Genomic DNA, 20,511 nt, shown 5'->3' with positions numbered 1-20,511 from the left:
TGATGCAAGAAAGTTGAATTTTTAATTTTCATTGGAGGAGGGTTTTCATAGTAATTGAATTTATTATTTTATTTTAAAGAAGACCCCAAACTAATAACATGGGTAAATCTGACTCTACAGAAGGGATCTCTGTGGACGTTTCTGGCATTGGTTTGAATCCTATGGAAGAAGTTCATCAACATTAAGATTGCAGCATAGTTTTGACCACAGCTGTTCATCCTTTAGATGTAATTTTTAACTTTTCTTTGGCAGCTGCTCAAATTCAAATCTGAAATCACCAGTTATCAGCTTTGCTGAAACAGAATTTTCAGATTCTCAGATAATTTTCTGCCTATTAACCCTCCCCAGTAATCGTGTGCACTGTGTCAATTTTTACCACTCAGGATACTGTAGAGTTACGGTAGAAATGAAAATAAAACTTTTAAAAATGTTGCTTGGGAACATAAATACTCACTTAACATAATTCTGCAGGTTTGGGTTAGGCAAGCAAAAGATGAAAGACTCTTAGAATCTTGTTTATACAAAAATATTTCCTATTGCACAGTTTTTAAAACTGAAAATGAAATCAGGCTCTGTACATTTCAAATATTTCATTTAATAAAGCCAGTGCATATGATCAGCATATATATAACTTGCAAAGCATATTATTCAACTTATAAAGGCTTAGCTGTCTACTTAACCCTGTCGCACTGTTTAACCTGGAAAAATGTACATCTGAATTTTATCCTAAAGAAGTGATAAGAAAGGAATCTGATATTGCTTTCAGTGTCTGTCTACATTACATTATGTGCCTGTGGTGTGTTTTACTGAGACCGTTGATTCTGTACCAACTAAACTTCATCGAGAATGAAACCTCCAAGGCCTTTGCAGTTTTGCATGATGTCAACTGCTGTAAAATTTGAAACATGTATCATTTCTTTCACTTTCCCCTGTAGTCGCTGCTCACCCGGGCTGAGCAGAGGATGTGATTTTCAGTGCTAGTAGTTCCTGTGTTAACAGGAGCTTCTGAGGCCAGGATGTGAGGTTTCATTTTATTTTTTCTGACTTGGGTGTATGCTGTTTTAGGAGTGGGATTTCGAGCCGAGGCTGCAACTGCTTTAACTTTGTGGTCTCTGATTAATGTCTTTGCTTTGTGTTTCTGGTAGAAACACCACCACCACCAAAGGTAACGCTTATTTGAGAAATTGATGTCAGCTTAGTAACAAGAGGGGCGGGGCAGCCGGTAGCTTGATTGTTCTGGATGAGCTATCAGGGATCTGCTGGGAATACTGGTGCTTTGACCCTGATGGCCCTCAAAGTGCTGAGTGTGGAAAATGGGAAGTCTCCCCGGATCTCAAAATGCACAGGATGTCAGAAAAATGCAGTTCTTGGAAAACTGTATTTTTTTGGCTAGAGTAGGATGGGGGGCAGGGGGAGTTTGGCAGGAAGGAAAGCAGGGACTCATAATTATTTTGCCGTCCAAGTTCCAGTGTCTTTATTGTTACTATATTTGTATATTGTCAGAAATAGTTTTTAAAATACTAACTAAAATATGTTTTAAATCACTTAATTGAAGAGCAAAATTCTAACTCAGTTGTTTGTTTAGTCCACACCACATTAAAAGTTCAAACTAAGATTTTACCAAGTTTTCTGGCTCTAGGCACTAATTGATAGCTAAATCAGCTTTTCCCAATCAGGTAAAAGGATAGACGTTTTCACTTTGATAACTGGGATACTTCTCCAGCAATTGTTTCAGCTATAATCAGTACAAGGAGATGCAGTGTACTTGGATCAAATCTTTCATTTACTCTTACTTTCTGGGGATGTTCAGGCTGCAGGATGAAGTCACTGGTTGCTCAAATCAGCAGTGGGATGACAGGAAGTCAGTGGGAGATGCTGGCAAGAGCACTAGGTGAGGAGTCTTGGGTCCTGGAGCCTGGTCTGGTTTTGCCCACTCCATGTGTGACCTGTGCCACTTCCCCTTGGTGCTTAGTGAGCTCATCCGTAAAATCAGAGTCAGACAACATGATCTCACCTGCCTCCTCCTACCCTAAAATTTGCGTGTTTGGTAAGAACTGTAAAATCTTTTGCATTGTTTTCATTTGGAATTCTCATAGACAGAGATGTGGTGCTCAGACCTCACATTTTCTGGAAATGAGCAGAAAGCCCTATAGGTTTTCTAATAGAAATGAAAAGCTTAGGCTGGGTGTGGTGGCTCACACCTGTAATCCCAGTACTTCGGGAGGCTGAAGTGGGCGAATTGCTTGCTCCCAGGAGTTTGAGATCAGCCTGGGCAACATAGTGAGACCCTGTCTTCATAAAAAATACCAAAATTAGCCATTTGTGGTGGTGCATACCTGTTGTCCCAGCTACTAGGGAGGCTGAGGTGGGAAGATCACTTGAGCCCAGGAGGTGGAGGCTGCAGTGGGCCATGATCATGTCACTGCATTCCACTTGGGCAACAGAGTGTGACCCTGTCTCAAAAAAATAGAAATAAAAACAAAAGAAAAACAGACTAGCTTCAAGGGGGAAAAACAATCTAACAAAGCAGACAGATTTGAGGATGGAAATGTGATTTGAGAGTTGTTTTCTTTTAAGTTAACTTTTATTAAAATGTAGTTTGCATTTTTAAAAAGTTAAATTTGTTTCATCGCTGGTTTTGCATACCTTTGGAAATACCACCTCCTCCTAAATTTTCAAAAGGAAGTCAAAAATATTGCTTAACTGTGCATTCAAGCCAGTCCAGTGTGGTAGGAAACAGAAGATCTGCCCTGTAAATATGATCCAGATTAGAACAGGATCAAAGACACTGAAACGGCTTCAGTAATATTCTGTTTAAGGGACTGAGGCTGGGCAGGGGAAAGAAAGGTATCTAGCTAAAAGGATGGAATCAGCATTTAAAAATCCCTAAATACATATCTTAATGTTAACTTTTTTATTTTTTTAAGTCTGCCCAAGTTCATATTTACCTGAGAGACCAGTTGGCACCTAAGGACAGCCTACTTCTCTCAGGTAAATAACAAACACTTTGCCGGTCGCCTAATTGTGTTCCATACCCTGGAAACTGCAGGCCTCCCGGGTAAATACTGTGCTTTGGAAACTCAATGATAAAGGAACACAAGAATGTGCAGTCCAGCTAGAGCCCAGGGCAGAATCTGCAGAGGAAACCAAAGCTCCCGCTCTTGGAATGGGACAAGGGTGGGTGGGAGTTGGGGAGAAAAGGACTTATTTTGAAATGTAAGGCAAGTTCAAACATGATTTATGAAAAAGGTGATTTTCAAAAAAAAAAATAAGCCAAACTGCATTGTATTGCATATTGTACCCGCTTGTTTTCATACGAAATATTGTCTCCCCTAGTCTTTGAAATACAGCTTATATTGCCTGTGATTTTACACATCGTGGCCCACTCGGCCCCCATCACCCCCATGTATACTTTGAGCGTGGAGCACAGTGTCTGGGAACATTGGGCGTGGGTCCCAGCTTCCTCATCTTCCTGTGTGACCCTCAGCAAATCGCTTTTCCTCTCTGGCCTCCTTTTTGTTGGTCTGCAAAATGAGGCAGGGGTTTCCATAGTCTCTTAAATCCTCTTTTTGCTCTGACAGTCTATGAAATAATCCAGGGATTTTGCGTCAGGCTTAAAAGCCGTTATGTGCCCATTAGAAGTAATCCTACGCTGCCCACCCAGATTCTAAACTTTACTTCCACTGATGACAGGGGTGGGTCATTTGATCCTCCCAAACCACACCCCATCCCCCTCCAAAATATACCACCCCAAAGCCACCCTCAAAGGAAGGTGCTGTTTGCTGAAGGAAGTCAGAGGCAGCTCTTCCCACCTCAGACCCAAGGCGAGGGACGGTGCCTCCCTCAATCCCTGGTCATGGGTGGACCAAGGTTGTAATTTTTGGCTCCCTGGGCCTCTGTGAAGGAGGGGACCTTGTGATCCGTGATTGCTGTCATCAGGGAGAGCCTGTCTGACTTGAGGCCTGGAAAGCCCCCTTCCAGGTCAGCATGCTCCTCTGTTGATTTCTGCAGCCTAGCTCTCCCCTTTGCATTCCCAGGAGCAGCCACGCAGTCCCCACTCTCTGTCCAGGATCCTTGTCTCTTGTCAGCTGGAGCCAGCTCTGCCACCCCCTTGCAGAGCACTAACCTTTTGATTTAACTTTATTTGCCGCAGCAGGACTATCACCGAAAGGGGAACAATGTGCCCTGGCCATCTGGCCCCGGCCGCCCGAGGCGCCCAGCCTTGCAGCCCAGGGTTCTTGGAGGGGCCGCTAGAGCTATAGAGCAGATTCCCACCAGCCTCCATAGACGGGTGCCCTATTTTTGTTTTTTTGCAAATCAACCTTTTAAAATCCAGATGCAGGCTATAGGCAGTGACTGAGAAAACCATAAATAATACAGCAGGCTTAGCTCGAGGAAAAAAAAAAACACACAAAAAGGTGTATCTATCATTATACTTAGCCAGTAACAAGCCAAAGATAAAGTTTTGTGTTTTTTTTTTTCTTCCCCGTGACCCTTAAGCAAGTGTGACAGGCATTAACCTATCAATATTAGTGAGTGATTTAAAATACCAACCAACATTTGCCTGCAATAATTTCTGTTGTAAACGACTCCTTCTGGGCCCTCCTACCAATAATTTAGCGCTCATAAATCAGAACCCAGAGCGGGGTGCTTGGCTCTTGCCCTGGGCAATTCTTGGGGTCTTTTTTTGGGGGGTGGGGTCTGGAATCCATTCACACTGTAGTGTTTCCCTCTTGTCCCCGCTACCACCTTCATACGCGGCATTAAAGAGAACATGGGTCTGCAAAATGAGACTGAACTCTGTTGCCCACGATGTCTCCGAATTTTATTCTGGTGACAGGAGGTATTGGCTTCTTTTTTCATCACTCTTTCTGGACACACTGCCAAGGAGTTAAGCTGGCTTTCGATGGGAGGAATTCCATCTAGATTTTTCCACATTAGCCAGGTGTGTTGGAAGGTCCACTCCGAGAAGGGAATTTTTGTTGAGGTGAAACTGCTAAGAGTGGATGTTGCTGGGTGCAGTGGCTCATGCCTGTAATCCCAGCACTTTGGGAGGCTGAGGCAGGAGGATCACTTGAGCCCAGGAGTTCAAGACCAGCCTGGGCAACATAGTTAGACCCTTCTCTACAGAAAACATAAAAAGTATTAGCCAGGCATGGTGGCATGTGCCTGTAGTCTCAGTTACTCAGGAGGCTGAAGTGGGAGGGTTGCTTGAGCCCAGGAGTTTAAAGCTGCAGTGAGCTGTGATCATGCCACTGCCCTACAGCCTGGGTGACAGAGCAAGATCCTGTTTCTAAATATATAAATAAAATAAATAAAGTGGAGGTTGCAGATACAAGAACAAGAATAGAGGGAGAAGAACAGCAGCAGTGAGTGACCCAGCATGAGGGGAGCAGGCACAGGGAAGTAAGGGGTGATAGAAAGTTCTGGACAAGGAATAATGCAAGCAGCAACCTGGCCAGAACCAGCAGACCTCATTTCTGCAGGCTGCATCCTTCTGACCCACATTCTGGCCCGCAGAGGCAGCTTGGGTACAGTCATGCAACCAAATAACATACCCACTTCAAGGAAGGTAATTTCTTTAGAGTTAAGAGATTTATTAGGGGAGCCTGAAGAGTGGGGAGGGGGTTTTGGGGAGGGACTGAGACCCATCTGGTTTGTTGTGGGTCTTTTTTTATTAGAAGAGAAAAAAAAATCGCTCTGTGGGTTCATATGTCTAAGGAGAGCTCAATTAAAGTTATTTGCTGGAGCTTAAAATATGCCCGCACCTGCTTCAGCGCCAGGCTCCAAGACCGACACATGCTCCCAGAAGGCAGAGCAGATGAAGGCTCCTGTCGAGGCGAATGGAAGAGCAGGGGACAGACTTTCACTTATGCTTTGGTACCAGCCTAGGATGGGGATGCCAGCAAGCAAACTGGAGCAGCATCCTGGTTCATCTGGAAACCAGAGCCTGTGGTCAGCCCTGCCTGGCTGCAGCCCTCTGCAACTGCCTCTCTGGGTCAGAAGGATCCTTCTCTTTCTAAGCAGACTAGAAAGAATAGATCCAGCAGAGGAAACGACATAGACAGACTGCATTACCTTAACCAAGTCACTTGCATCTCTGGGTGGCCCTTTCCTCTTGATACTAGGAAGGTCATAAAATCTGTTCCAAAGCTCTGTGGTGAGGATAATAAATAATAATGGCTAACATTCGCCATGCATCAGGCACTGTGCTAAGCCTGCCTTACGCATCATCTGGTTGACTTTTCACCGCAACCCGAAGAAACAGATATTGCTGTCAGGCATGGCAGCATGTGCCTGTAGTCTCAGTTACTCAGGAGGCTGAAGTGGGAGGGTTGCTTGAACCCAGGAGTTCAAAGCTGCAGTGAGCTGTGATCGTGCCACTGCCCTCCAGCGTGGGTGATAAGGAAACTGGTGCCTGGATCCATCTGACCCCAAACGTGAGCTTTGAACAACCCTGCCTCAAAGGAGACTCATGAGTGAGAAAGAAATTCCAAATAATACAACGATAAATTTACTATGCCCTAAGATGGGCTCTAGTGAAGCAAACACGCTCTCATTGAACATGCTCTTTGCCCTGTTACCATCTCAGTTCAGAAAGTGTCCTCCCAGGATGGGTGATCCATGGATGTGGGTGCTGCACTGCCTGTCTCCCAGGAGGGAGTCCAGACCTGGAGGAACTCAGAAGGGTCAGCGGGCCTTCACCCCTGTTCTCAAAAGCACAGGAGAACCCTGGAGACGGGAGTCTCCATTATCTTCTATTTTCTGAAACAGGTGATTGATCTCAGCCTCCCTTTCTAGCTCTCAGGGCTTGATGAATTCTTTTATTCTTGATTCCTAGGCTTTGCACAAGAAATGGAGCCAGTTTTAGACACTAAGGAAGGAATTCACAAATGGGACAGAGAGGAATTTGCTGACTCTCATTGATAGAGTTTGTCATTACACAGACCTGAACCTAAATCTTCTTAGACAATTCCTCCTTCGGGGTTTCACTTTGAGATATCTTAAGAAAAGTTGTCTCCAATGTGCGGGAGAGAATCCAGAGATCAATGACCATTAATCTCCATTTGAAGAGAACTTTCTGATTGTGTGATTCACTGAGATTCTTTGTTTTTTTTAATCAAAAAAATTTTTTTTTACCATTTTAAGTTTTTAAAAAAAATTATTTGTGGTAAAATACACTTAACACCTTAACCATCTTTAAGTGTGCAGTTCAGTAGTGCTAAGTACATTATTGTGCAGCCATCACCATCATCCAGCCTCAGAACTTTCATCTTAAAAACTGACACTCTGCCAGGCACGGTGGCTCATGCCTGTCATCCCAGCACTCGGGGAGGCCTAGGCGGGCATATCACTTGAGGTCAGGAGTTCAAGACCAGCCTGGCCAACACAGTGAAACCCCGTCTCTACTAAAAATACAAAAATTAGGTGTGGTGGTGCATGCCTGTAATCCCAGCTACTGGGAGGCTGAGGCAAGAGAATCACTTGAACCCAGGGGGGTGGAGGTTGCAGTGAGCTGAGATCATGCCACAGCACTCCATCCTGGGCGACAAAGTGAGAATCCATCTCAAGCAAACAAACAAACAAAATCCCCTCACAATCTGTACCCATTAAAAAACAACTCCCATTTTCCCCTCCCCCCAGCTACTGGCAACCACCATTCTGCTTTCTGTGTCTATGAATTTGACTGCTCTATGAACCTCACGTGAGTGGGATTATACAACATTTGTTTATATCTGGCTTATTTCACTTAGCATAATGTCCTCAAGGCTTATCCATGTTGTAGCGTATGTCAGAATTTCCTTGATTTTTAAGGCTGAATACTATTCCACTATACAGTTATACCATATTTTTCTATCCTTTCATCTGTTGATGGACACTTTAGGTTGCTTCTACCACTTGGCAATGGTGAATCGCACTGCTTTGAACATTGTACAAATGACTCTTCAAACCCTGCTTCCAATTCTTCTGGGGAGATAGATACCCACAAATGGAATTGCTAGATCATGATTCACCAAGATTAAGTAGCTGTGAAGTGTCCTGTCCTTCATTAAATAGCCCACCTATGTGCAGAAAAAATACTGACTACAGCCTATACTTTGGGGACATTTAAAAAGTTTTTATGCTGATTCTTTCAGTTAAGCTGCATACTGTTAAGTGCACATTGTATGCATGTATAAACTCTTGAGTACATGTTGTGTGTATATATGCTGTAAGTATACATACTGTAGTAAGTGCTTTACCTGGCTACTGGAAACCTCATTTAATCTTCTCAATGACACTCCTATTTGGCAGGTTCTATTCTTACCTTTGTTTTATGTGTGAGTGTCCTGAGGCTGAGAGATTAAGAAATTTGCCCCAGTTTTAAGTGGAGGAACATAAACTCAAACTTAGGCATTCCGACTCCAGAGCTGCAGTCTGAATTGCTACTCTTTGCTGCATTCGTGGAGACAGAGTAAGGAAACTAGTCCTTCAATCCATCCTCACCCTCGCCCCCAACACACATAGATTTATGATTTTTTGATTTGACAATGGTGTGAAAGTGATATGCATTCAGTAGAAACTATACAAGTTCCCATACAACCTTGCTGTTTTTCACTTTCAGTACAGTATTCAATAAATGACATGAGCTATTCAACACTTTATTATAACATAGGCTTTGTGTTAGATGATTTAGCCCAACTATAGGCTAATATAAGTGTTCTGTACACATTCAAGGTAGTTTAGAGTAATAAACTATGATGCTCACCAGGTTGGATGTATTAAATACATTTTTGATTTGTGATATTTTCAATTTATATTGAATTTATTGGGATATAACCCCATTGTATGTTGAGGAGCGTCTGTACATGGATCCAATTCTCTACCCACAAAAGAGCTCCGTTTTTCTTTGTATCTTCTAAAACTTAGCTACAGATTTTCAAGCTCTTGCCTTAGCCTCTGTTCTTAGCAATGGTTTAATAAACATATTTCATCTTTTCCTTTCCTGCCTCTCCCAATGTCAGTTCCCCTCTAGCAACATGCTGTGTGCACCATTAGTTGGAGGTTTGATTTCCCAAATACATAGACCCATCTGCATTTCATTGCATCATCTCTGATGATGAATTTATTCATTAGCCTCCTTCTCTCCATTTATTGTAGCAGCATCCATGGCAGCTTTTCCAGGGTTACTTCTATGCATTGTTGACATTGGCTCTAGGATTTATATATGTTCAGGGATGGTGTCTGGGAAGGCCCTCTAGTGATAGTCTATAGAAAAGAACTCTGGCCAACCATGTGGCAGGAAGGGCACCACAGCTTGTTGTGGCTGTAGCTTTGTTGCCTTGGTCTGGAGAATTTCTCCTTGCCTTCTCATACACCCCGGCATGCTGGCTATCTGGATTTGGAGAGAAAGGTATGTGGGCTGCCTGGCTTTATTGGCTCTGTTATCACCCAAATGGCAAGAAGGTTTGCAACAGGAGAAGGCAGGAAGATCAGGCTCAGTCTTTTCTGAGGAACTCAGAGAGGAGATGGGCCGAGGCACGGTCTCATTAGGATTTTGAGAAAGAACTCGGGCTTGTTCATGAAGACAGTTCAGAAACCTCCATCCTATACTTTATGTAATAGAATAAAGCCCCCTTGGAGTTAACAGCAAACCTCTCAGATTGCATTTACCTTCTTGCATCTACGGTTCCCTTTCTTTGTGCCTAAGTAGATATGCTATTGTTTGCAAGGGTGTGGATGAAGGTAGAGTACAGGAAGTGATTTCCTCTGAGTCCCAGGAGCTTCTAGGAGCAGGCTTGGGATGGTGTGGGAAGAGAAGGGAAGAAAACCAGTGCCCTGCAATACGTTGCAACCGCACCCCTCCTTCCTTCAGGAGTAAGGTTGAGTGACTTTTGCCAAATACACCTGTTCTTAAATTGCCTGGTGATGAATCAAAATCTCCAAAAGCCTAGGCAGCCTCATCCCTGACTTGGAAAACCATGGATCATCTCTAAGCCTTTAGATGCTTTGTCTCTAAAGCCTCAGGCCTTGAGCCAAAGCCCTCTTGCCCTTTGAGAAGGAGCCAGCCTGGCCCGGAGTTGGGTCAAACGCATACCTCTGGCTGGATGGCTGAACATTACCTGTCCTTTTTTTCCTTCAACTTCTCCCACCTTGCACTGTTGCAATCTATGCCCCAAATGATCACTTGGGTGAGAGATTCCTTGTTCATAGAGTGCAGGGGCCAACTGCAGTCAGGATAACTGAGGGCAGGATGCACTTTGTTGATGCCCTGGCAGAGGAAATTGCAGCTTTGCTGCCCTCGGCCAGGTACAGATTGTTGGGGTTCACTCTGCTCTAGTTGATCTGCTGTTTGCTGTTCTAGTAAATGCCCTCCCCATCTTTCACTCTGGGAGAGCTGTGGCAACTGCCTCAAGAGGTGACTCTAGGGCCCTACAGTGAGTTCATGGGTGAGGCATGTCTCCTTCAGCAAGGGACCCTAATGTCTTCTGGTGGCCTTCATAGCAGTGGTCCACCCTTGTGTCTTTAGTTGGAATGGCAGGTATCAGACTACCCACAGTCAGTTTGAGTTGGTACCATCTCTGGTATCTGTCATCTCCTGCTGAAAGTTGACAGATAGGATTTCTCCCTGAGTGCATGCTCACGTTTGCTACATTCACTTTTCACTTCATATATTATTTTTGGCAACTGAGAAAATATAGAGGACTCTCAATCTCCAAAGTTGTTAGCATTTCCATGCACACTGGATTTAGACTCAGCCTTGCCCTTGTTGGCGAGCTAGATGAGATCAAAAGCACCCCAAATCTGCATATAAGCAAAGCAGTCTAACCAAGATCTGTGAGTGAGCGCTTTTAATGTTGCTCAACAAAATATGTTACACAAAATCGTGTAGACTGAATAGGTACTTTGAGTTCCAACAAAGTAAAGCAAAGTAAATATTGCTCTTATGGGAAATAAAGTTCTATGTGGTTAGGGGCAGGGCTGTGATTAATTCAGTGGCAATGAAAAGTCCATGAAAATATAGTAAGGTTACTGACTCTGCTTGAGAAACAATTTAATATGTGCTGTGTATTAAATATATATGTGTATATATATGTTTTAATACCAAATAACGGGTGGTGGGAGAACTGGTATTTCTCATCTTTAATTATAAATTAATGTGCTGATGCTCTAGATATCATAGCTCCATCAATTATTGACACTGACCTCACTACAGAAATCAGTAAGGAAAACAGAGTGATGAAAGGCAGCACTGAAGAGAGAGGACTAAGTTTCTATGACAGTCCCTCTGTGTGTGCATGCATGCGCCTGTGTGCAAACATCTGCATGTGTATGTACATATAGATAACTCAGTTTACCTTTACAATAATTATCTACTGAACTGGAGATTTCTCAGAGCTCTTGGACTGTAGCCTTGTCCAAAGTGCATGCCTTCATAATGTGCCTTTTAACGTTAAATGATTTTTAATATTCTACATATGGTTTCATGGTTTTAACTCTCCTCTCTGGGAATGAACAGGGCTGTGGTATTATGATGAATAGTGGACCGTGTCCAGGACACCCACTTACTTCCCTACATATCAAACATGTGGCGCTCCCATTAAACATGGAACTGTCTCTAGAGATTACAGTTGTCCTATCTAATCCAGTCCTGTTTTGTTCCCTCGACCCAGATTGAGAAGGATACATTGTTCTCATACATTCTTTTTTTAATTAAATGTGGTGGATATGTCACGTCCATGAAATATTCCAGGTCTGTTTTCACATCTGTGGTCATTTTCTCCTCCTCTCCTTCCATTTGGTTTTTTGGAAAGAAAACCAACCCTAAATGTATACTTGGATTAATTGATTGGTTGTGTGCAATTTGCCAGGACAGTTTAGATATGATCTTAATTTTTTGTTTCTAATCCCAACAGAATGTTCTCTGTTGCTGCTCTTTGCAGACACTCACTGAAGCGCTCGTCATTCCTGTCCAATGATTGTTTGAGTATGATATTCTTATTCAAATTGGTTCATCCAAATTCACTTCTCCCTCCCCTTGTACTGGGGTATGCAAGAGAATCTTTAGGTGTGGGGTATGCCTGTGTGTGTTTTAAGTTTCAATTGCTGGGATCATTTGCTAATTGATCCTATTGATACAAAGTACTGTTAGGAGCCTTGTATATAGACAGTGCTTCATCAGCAGCAAGGAAACCTGATATCCCATAAAATTCTCCATTCAATTATAATTTTTAAATACTGGAGTAAACTCCTAGCAATTCACAAGAGGCTAAACCAGAGCCCCATTAGAAGGGTACTACAAGTAAACATTATTAATTATAAAAAATTGCCTAAATTAGATTTTTTCCACACCTGCTTCTTGCTTAATTAGCTAGCAATCCACATATTCCATTCAATTGAACTCTTACTATTTATTCAAGCATACTTGACATTAACATACTGTTTGATGTTTGATATCCTCAGTTTTAATTTAACCACATGACAACAAATGGTGTTTATGAAATACCAGTGAGCTGGAAAAATATCTGCATTGTAGTTGCACATAGGAGTGAATAGAGAATTTTTCTTTTGGAAGGGCTTGATGGCAGTAAGAAAATGAGACCCTCATTTTGTTTAATTTTTGAATGTTTTCATTCCTGTTCTCTATCACACCCTGTAAGAGGGCTTTGGAAGGTCCTACAAGGACAGCACCGGGGCTTTGTTGCAATAATATCCTTGAGGGCATTAATGATGCAAAGAAGTATTGTGCACCTGCTGGCACTTGGGAAGAATTTTACAGAGCTGCCCTTATATTAAAAATGCCATGGCCATTCTTTAGGGATTAAAGAAGAGGGCAGGTACATGAAGATCTTACAGCTAAATGGGGCTGTCTGGTATCAGGGAGGAGAAAAATGAGATGCAGAGGCCAAAGGCTAGAAGTTGGCCATTATCAATGAGTCATTTTCCCTGTACCTTGGCTAAGCCAAGGTGACCAGGTAATTCCTGGGGTGGACCTGGCACTAAGGACCTCTTCACTGTGTTGCTTTCATACCTGAGAGTCCAAACTGATGCCCTTGAAAGGGATATCAACAACAGGAATGGGATACACAAGTTCAACATAAACCTGCCAACAAAGGCCTTGAACTTGTTCTTTGGAGACTCCCATGTCTAATTGGATTTATTCCTTAAACTTTTCCCCTGCCCCTCCAGAAGAGCACACGAGGGAGTTAGTGGTTGTGATTCCTGTCAGCCACTTTGTAATGCGAGTACCTTGCAATCTGGTGATGAAACTCAACTTGGAAAATTCCTTGGGCCAAAAGACAAAAGAGAAAATTGTCTCCATAATGTATTGATTCTGACTAATGACATAACTTGTTGTAGGGGATTTGGATTGATAGCCACTGGCTTGTCTCCAGTAAGACACCATGTCACATCTGACTCTGATCAAACTGTCTATAAATCATTTTTAACTTGAGTCCTGTAGATTTTGTGTTCACACCACAACTATGGCTTGGGTTTGACATCATTATTCTTTGCTTGGACAGTCTTTGTTTAAGAGCCACTTAAAATTTTTGGCTGCTGGTGAATAGAGAAGCTTGTTAGCTGAGGAAAACATGTTGATGTCACACACTTGCAGGATTTTTTTTTTTTAAATTTTGGTCAGGCTGTGTGGATCCAAGAAACTGTGTGGTGTTACCCGTAATAGATGGATGGCTTCAGGTTCAGAGGCTAGATTCAGATACGTCTGGATAATAGTTGGAAGTTGGAAGCCGTCTCTTGGGACCCAGCATATTTACATCAAGGCTGATACTTCTTTCTTCTGGAGGGGCTTGTTATTCTGGGATGAACTTGTTATCCGAGACAGCCCTCTTTGCAACTGGGGTCCACAAAAAACCAGGTGTGTGAGAGAGCCACCACTACCAACACCCTGCACTCATATCACTTACAATCCTCAAGGAAATGGGTCTTGGATAGGATTTGGAATTAAGATTTAGACCCGTTTTTTGCTTTTTTGTTTTACTCTTCATGCACAGGAACACATGAACTCAAAATACGTGTTTGAATGGAGAAGAAAACAAGTAAGACGTGTACGTGGCATTCAGAATGCACGTTGCTCCCCTCCTTGTTTTTGTGTTTAAATTAGGCTACTCTAATAAATATGTATTCCTTATGCCCAGGTCAGTTGGGCAATGGGTAGAAAGACATTCTACAACTGTGGAAAATATGGTTTGGCTTATACGTTTTTTAAGGACAGTTTGGAGAAGCTGTAATCTCCAGAAAGATAATTTTATTAACAATGAGCTTTTAACTTGATAAGAATAATGGGAAATGAATTTTCCACCTGAAGGGGAATAGATACCTCTGTTTGGTTCATTTTCTACTGTGGGTGCCCCTGGTGCGTGAGCCCTTTCCAAAAGTTCTCATATTTCATTTCTGTTAAAGAAAAATTCACAGTTTAGGAAAATCAGCATTATGAGGAGTCATCTCCAAGTTGGTGATTATTTGATTTTTTTCTTAAAACCTCATATTAGGGCTGGGCACGGTGGTTCACACCTGTAATCCCAGCACTTTGGGAGGCTGAGGCGGGTGGATCATGAGGTCAAGAGTTCAAGACCAGCCTGGCCAAGATGGTGAAATACTCTTCCTACTAAAAATACAAAAATTAGCAGGGCGTGGTGGTGGGTGCCTGTGGTCCCACCTACTCGGGAGAGTGAGGCAGATAATTGCTTGAACTTGGGAGGCAGACGTTGTAGTGAGCCAATATCGCACCACTGCACTCCAGCCTGGGCGACAAAGTGAGACTCCATCTCAAAACAAAAAACAAAAACCCCATATTTGAAGTGAGATTGGTTGAAATATCACATAAATAACAAATTATAAAATTTATTTTAATTACACCAGGGAAATGGAATTCCTATCTTTTACATTTAAATTTTAAGCCTTCTGTTATAGAAAATTTTAAGACACATAAAAGTAGAAAGAATAATATAAATGATATGTACTGTATCACTCTAGCTTTTTTCATACACTGTCTTTTTGGTTTTTACTTGTTACTTTCCACTATTTTTCTTTTTCATGCATATGTGCAATGCAATATAGGGTACAATACATAGCTCTTCCCCACCATGTGCCATACCTATAATGAAAGCAGAGCCTTGGGGTGTGTTTTTGTATTGATCAATATAGGTACTTATGAATACATACATACTTAACACTTTATACACATATGGATAAACACATTTTTATATTTATGTGCGTGCATTTATATCAGTAGCATTATTCTCACCCACAGGTTTAACAGTCTAACACAGGGGAATTGAAAGAGATGAGGAAGATACCTTTAAGTGGACTTAATTAATTACATATTATAATCTGGTTTTCTAAAGAATTTAGCAGTGATTTGTCACTGTGAGAAATAATCCTGACCACCCCAACAGCTCCATCTCTTGAGACTTTTTGACGATGCTCTAGAGACGAAACAGCATCAAAGACCAAAGGCTCCTGAATATGCACAACACTTTCAGTGGGCCATTTAATCTTTCATTAATTCATCTAGTTTGAGACGCATCTACAGGTGCCCCCAGCAAAGCAGGAAATGTATAGTAACTTGAACGTTTTCGCTGGGGCCCATATTGATTGTTGATGTAACCAATGGCACCTCTACAATTTTAATCCCTCATTCAATATCCTGAGGAGAGCTGATAGATATTTATTCTGGCTATTTGTTCATGTGTACATAAAGGTTGTTTCCCAAGGCAGTGATTTTGCTCTGCCTCCCACGGCTGGGATGATGGGCAGCATTACGTGTTTTACAAGCTTGCTTTTAAGGGCTCTGTGCTGAGCTCTGTGAAGAGAGCCACCGCTGGCCCTGAAGGCATAATTGGTTCTTCAGTAGGAATCCCGTTTCTTTAGAAATAGACTGCCCATCTGACAATCAATAGACTTTCCTTCACTCAGGAACTCAAGTAAGGCCATGATGTTGAGGACTCTTGCATCTTTGAGCAAAGGTGGAGTCTGCCTATCCTGACTCAGAGACCCCCAAAGCTGGAGTAACAAAGAGTGGGTGTTCATTTTCTCTGTGTGGCCAGTGAAGTTCTCCCTGCTCCTCCCTTCCTTAGATACATGAAGATCACTGCTTTAGGGAAATAGACACATTCAAAGGTCGCCCCACCAGAACCCAAGAAAGGTGAACAGGCTGGGAATTGGGTTATTTGTGTTTATTCTGCTCTAGGTTTACCCTTGGATATGCCCCTGAGCTGTTGGTGTCTCATCCATAGAATGGGACCATACTACCTAATCCTTTAAGCATTTGGGATGATTTTCTTTTCTTGCCATTGGATGACATTTGCTTCTGAGACCTCCACATTCCTGACTGTTTGCCCTTCCATTTTGGATGCCATGTTTTGGATGAGACTCTGGAGATGTAATTCTAGGCAATGAAACCCAGAGGGAAAGGGTAAGGAACAGAACTTGGGGGTAAACACATCAGGACCTGGGGCAAAGATATTTGTGGCAAAAAGGCTACAGTGCTGACACAGCTGGCTGCTGAGCTATGGATTTAGGAAAGAGAAAACCCATATCAAAACCTCCCCCAAACAACAAACAAGAATCAGTCCCACTACAGGAAGAAAAATGACGGTTACCTTTTCACACACCACAATTCATTTGCTTATAAAAAGATACCTTAGGCCAGGCCTTGTGACTCATGCCTGTCCTCCCAACACTTTGGGAGGCTGAGGCGGGTGGATCACCTGAGGTCAGGAGTTCCAGACCAGCCTGAACAACATGGTGAAATCCTGTCTCTACTAAAAATACAAAAATTAGCCGGGCCTGGTGGTGGGCACCTGTAATCCCAGCTACTCAGGAGGCTGAGGCAGGAGAATCACTTGAACCTGGGAGGCAGAAGTTGCAGTGAGCCAAGATCACGCCACTGCGCTCCAGCCTAGGTGACAGAGAGACAGTCCATCTCGAAAAAACTTTAAGGAAGCATTGTCTCTCCTTAGAAGCCAGAATAACAACCTTATGTTGCTCCTGGCTTTGTAGAACAACCCAACGTATTGAAGAAATTCCTGAGCACCAGAAAAATGGAATGGCCACTCCTCCACCTTTACAAAAAGTCCAGCCTCAGCTTATCCTCCCCCCTCGGGGTCTGTGTCATTGTCCTTTGGCTCAGCCTAACCTGATGAGGTTCCCAAAGCCTTCGTCCTGACAGCAGCCGTTCAGCTTTGGCTGAGGCTGATGGTGGCACTTACAGCGGGGTAAACAAAGCTTCCAGACTTGATTTTATTTTTCCTGTCAAAAAGAAATGGAAAGAGGCTACTTCAGATTCTACTGAAGTCATAATAAAACTAGACCTACTGGGTCACCATATGTGGGGAAAAGTTCTCCTGGGCCTTAGTGTACACACTCAGGGAGGGAAATAAAGAAAGGGAAAGCCGCCGTTCTACTGGCAACTGTCGTTAGGTAGTATAAACAATGGCCCGTCACTGGCATGGAGTGGAGGCTCAGATTCCAATAGCACTCAACAGGGAGCCTTCCTTAAAAAATTAGAAGAAGCTGGGCTGGAGTTGGTCCATGCTGGGAATGGCAGAAGAAGCAAAAACAAGAGTAAATGAATGGAAATTAAGCAGCAGGAAATGGGGATTTGGCACAAAGCTGGAATTTGAAACTGCAGAGAGGTGTCAGTGATAAGGTTGTATAAAGTTTCTGGCCAAAAAAAGAGAGAGAAGGAATGCAGATGTGTTCATTGAATAAAGTGCAGATGGAGAAAGGGGCAGGAAGAAAAAAAAATGCCGGGGAAATCATAATGAGTGGAGGTGCATTTATGTTTAGCAAAACTTTAAAAATTATTCCCCCTGCATGTCTGGATGAAATTACAGGTTGGTTCAGATTGTTCCAATCTATTGGAGAGATTAAGACCACGTTTATTTACTTTTACCTTTTCCTGCTCTGGGTAGTCTGGGCTGTTAGTGCTGGGAGGCTCTGGGCAGGCAGAATCCAGGTGTGAGTCTCTGTTTGGAGTCTGCTCAGGAACTGCAGCCATCAGTTCCTCTTTAGATAGAAATAACTGGGATGTCTCTGGAGAGTTTAAATCATTGTGCGGGTTTGTTATCTGTCTGGGAGGCTTATGAGAAGACATGCAGCAAAGAGATCTGACCCCTTGCACACATGCGCCCTCTCTCTTGGCTGTGCAAGGAAGCCTGGCCTTTTGTGTTCTGCCTGCCTTCCTCACTCCCATCTGGCAGGGCTCAGTTACACTGCTCTTTGGCTAAAGATGGTCTGTGCATCACAGGGTAATCCTATGTTTAAACATCATCTTATTTGGTAACTAACAGGCTGAAATTGGCCTCTCCAGTTGTACCTTGGTCATGCGATCGTGGCTCACCACAATCTTGAATTCCTGGGCTCAAGTGATCCTTTCCTCTCAACCTCCCAAGTAGCTGGGACTACAGGTGCGTGCCACCACACCTGGCTAATTTTTATTTTTATTTTTGTAGAGATAGGGTCTTGCTACGTTGTCTAGGCTGGTCTTGAATTCCTGGGCTCAAGCAATCCTCTCACCTTGGGCTCCCAGCTTGCTGGGGTTACAGGCATGAGCCACTGCACCTGGTTGGTCCCCTCTATTTCTTGTCCAGCCTTGGATGTAGTTAAATAACCCAAAGGACCCGTTCCAAACACTGTTGTTCCACAGGCAGTGGGGATGGGAGGCAGTGGGAAGTGGTGAAGAGGTGTGGCCTGCGGGGGAGGGGAAAAGGTCTCTAACCCTGAACTAGCAGATGGGATGCTGGCCCAAGTCACTCTACCATCCTTAGATGTCAATTTTTCATTTTCCCAATAAGACTAACATCTACCCAATGTATTTTAGAGCCTTTGTTTGCTGAAACTCTTGTGAAGACATGTGTATGAAAGTACTTTGCAGAATACCCTGTATTATCTTATGCAAAGCATCATCATCTTCATTATCTGTGGGAAAGAAAGATTTGCTCTTGGAGGGGAAGTGGCAGTTTTAGCAAAGAGCTGAGGTGTCTTGAGGTCGGAAGACAGTCTGGACATAAAATTTCCACAGCCATCCTTCTTTCAAACAGTAAAAGTGCATGCTTTTGGATGTACACTTCTGACCCCTCTGTACCGGAGTTTTAAAAGCAATGTAAGGCACAGCAATAAATGTGGCCCTTGCCAAATATTCTCGATCTGTCAGTATGGATATTGGTAGATGCACAATGGTGGGTAATGCGTCAATCTGGCTTCCTTCCCTAGATGAGCGGTGTTTCCTTGGGGACAAGCACAAATGTCATGTTTTCTATATCAATGCTGTTGATATAATAGTCTGGATTACCTTCGTTCTGATTGTGTGTCATCTTGGGAGAGAATACTGTTTAAATGTTAGCGCTGAATAATGAAAATTAGGTGAGGAGTGGAGGGTGGGTGAATATTAGAATGTCACCATCACAACGGCCCCACGTGCCATGTAGGGCCCTGTCCCTGTCCATCTACTTTCTCTGCTGATTCTGGGTCAGAAATACAGCATGTTCTCACTTATAAATGGGAGCTAAATAACTTGTACACATGGACGTAGAGTATATAATAATAGTCATTGGAGATTTGGGAGGGTGGGAGAGGGCGAGGGATGAGAAATTACTTAATGCATACAATGATACAATGTACACTATTGAGATGATGGCTACACTAAAAGCCCAGACTTCCCACTCTGCAGTATATCCATGTAACAAGAGTACTAGTACACCTTAAATTTATACTTTATTATAATAATAATAATTTTTTTTTTTTGAGAAGGAGTTTCGTTCTTGTTGCCCAGGCTGGAGTACAATGGTGCAATCTCGTCTCACTGCAACCTCCGCCTCCTACGTTCAAGGGATTCTCCAGAGTAGCTGGGATTACAGGCAACTAATTTTGTATTTTTAGTAGAGACGGGGTTTCTCCATGTTGGTCAGGCTGGTCTCGAACTCCCGATCTCAGGTGATCTGCCCACCTCAGCCTCCCAAGGTGCTGGGATTACAGGCATAAGCCACTGCACCCGGCCAGCAATTTTTTTAAAAAAGGAATAATGCTCTTCTTCCCCATCCCTGTGCAGACCTACACATCTGCCCAATTGGTACCACACATATTTGGGGAGACAAAAGGTACATTCATACTCCAATTCCTGTTTTAAAAAAATAAAGATGGGGTCTTGCTCCATTGCCCAGGCTGGTTTTGAACTCTTGTCCTCAAGCTGGGCTTACAGGTGTAAGCCACTGCACCTGACTAATACCTCAGTTCTTGGGAGAGCAATGTTTCCTTGGGGACAAGCTATATTCCCAAACACAGAAGGTAGTCTCATCCAAAATATTAACTTATATTCACCAAACACAGAAGGTAGCACTTAAATGTAAGCCAGAATGAGACTTTCAAGGGGCAAACCTAGAAACAACTGTAGTTAGGGACAAGTGCCCCTAAACGTGGATTGTGGCTCAAGCTATTGGGAGTATAAACATGTGACTCCCCAAGCTCTCTCCTTTTTCCTTCCTTCAAATCTTTTATTTCTTCTCCTTT

General features: G+C 43.0%; 1 protein-coding gene across 7 annotated transcripts in view; it reads left to right on the top strand.

Annotated features, from left to right (window-relative positions):
• The window catches only part of EBF2 (EBF transcription factor 2), a 201,226-nt gene that overhangs the window by 69,500 nt on the left and 111,215 nt on the right, over positions 1-20,511 (top strand). The gene's annotated exons all lie outside the window — the stretch shown is intronic.

This window comes from Symphalangus syndactylus, chromosome 10 (assembly GCF_028878055.3).
Source record: "Symphalangus syndactylus isolate Jambi chromosome 10, NHGRI_mSymSyn1-v2.1_pri, whole genome shotgun sequence".
Classification (NCBI taxonomy): Eukaryota; Metazoa; Chordata; class Mammalia; order Primates; family Hylobatidae; genus Symphalangus; species Symphalangus syndactylus.
This window is presented reverse-complemented; position numbering and strand designations above follow the sequence as displayed.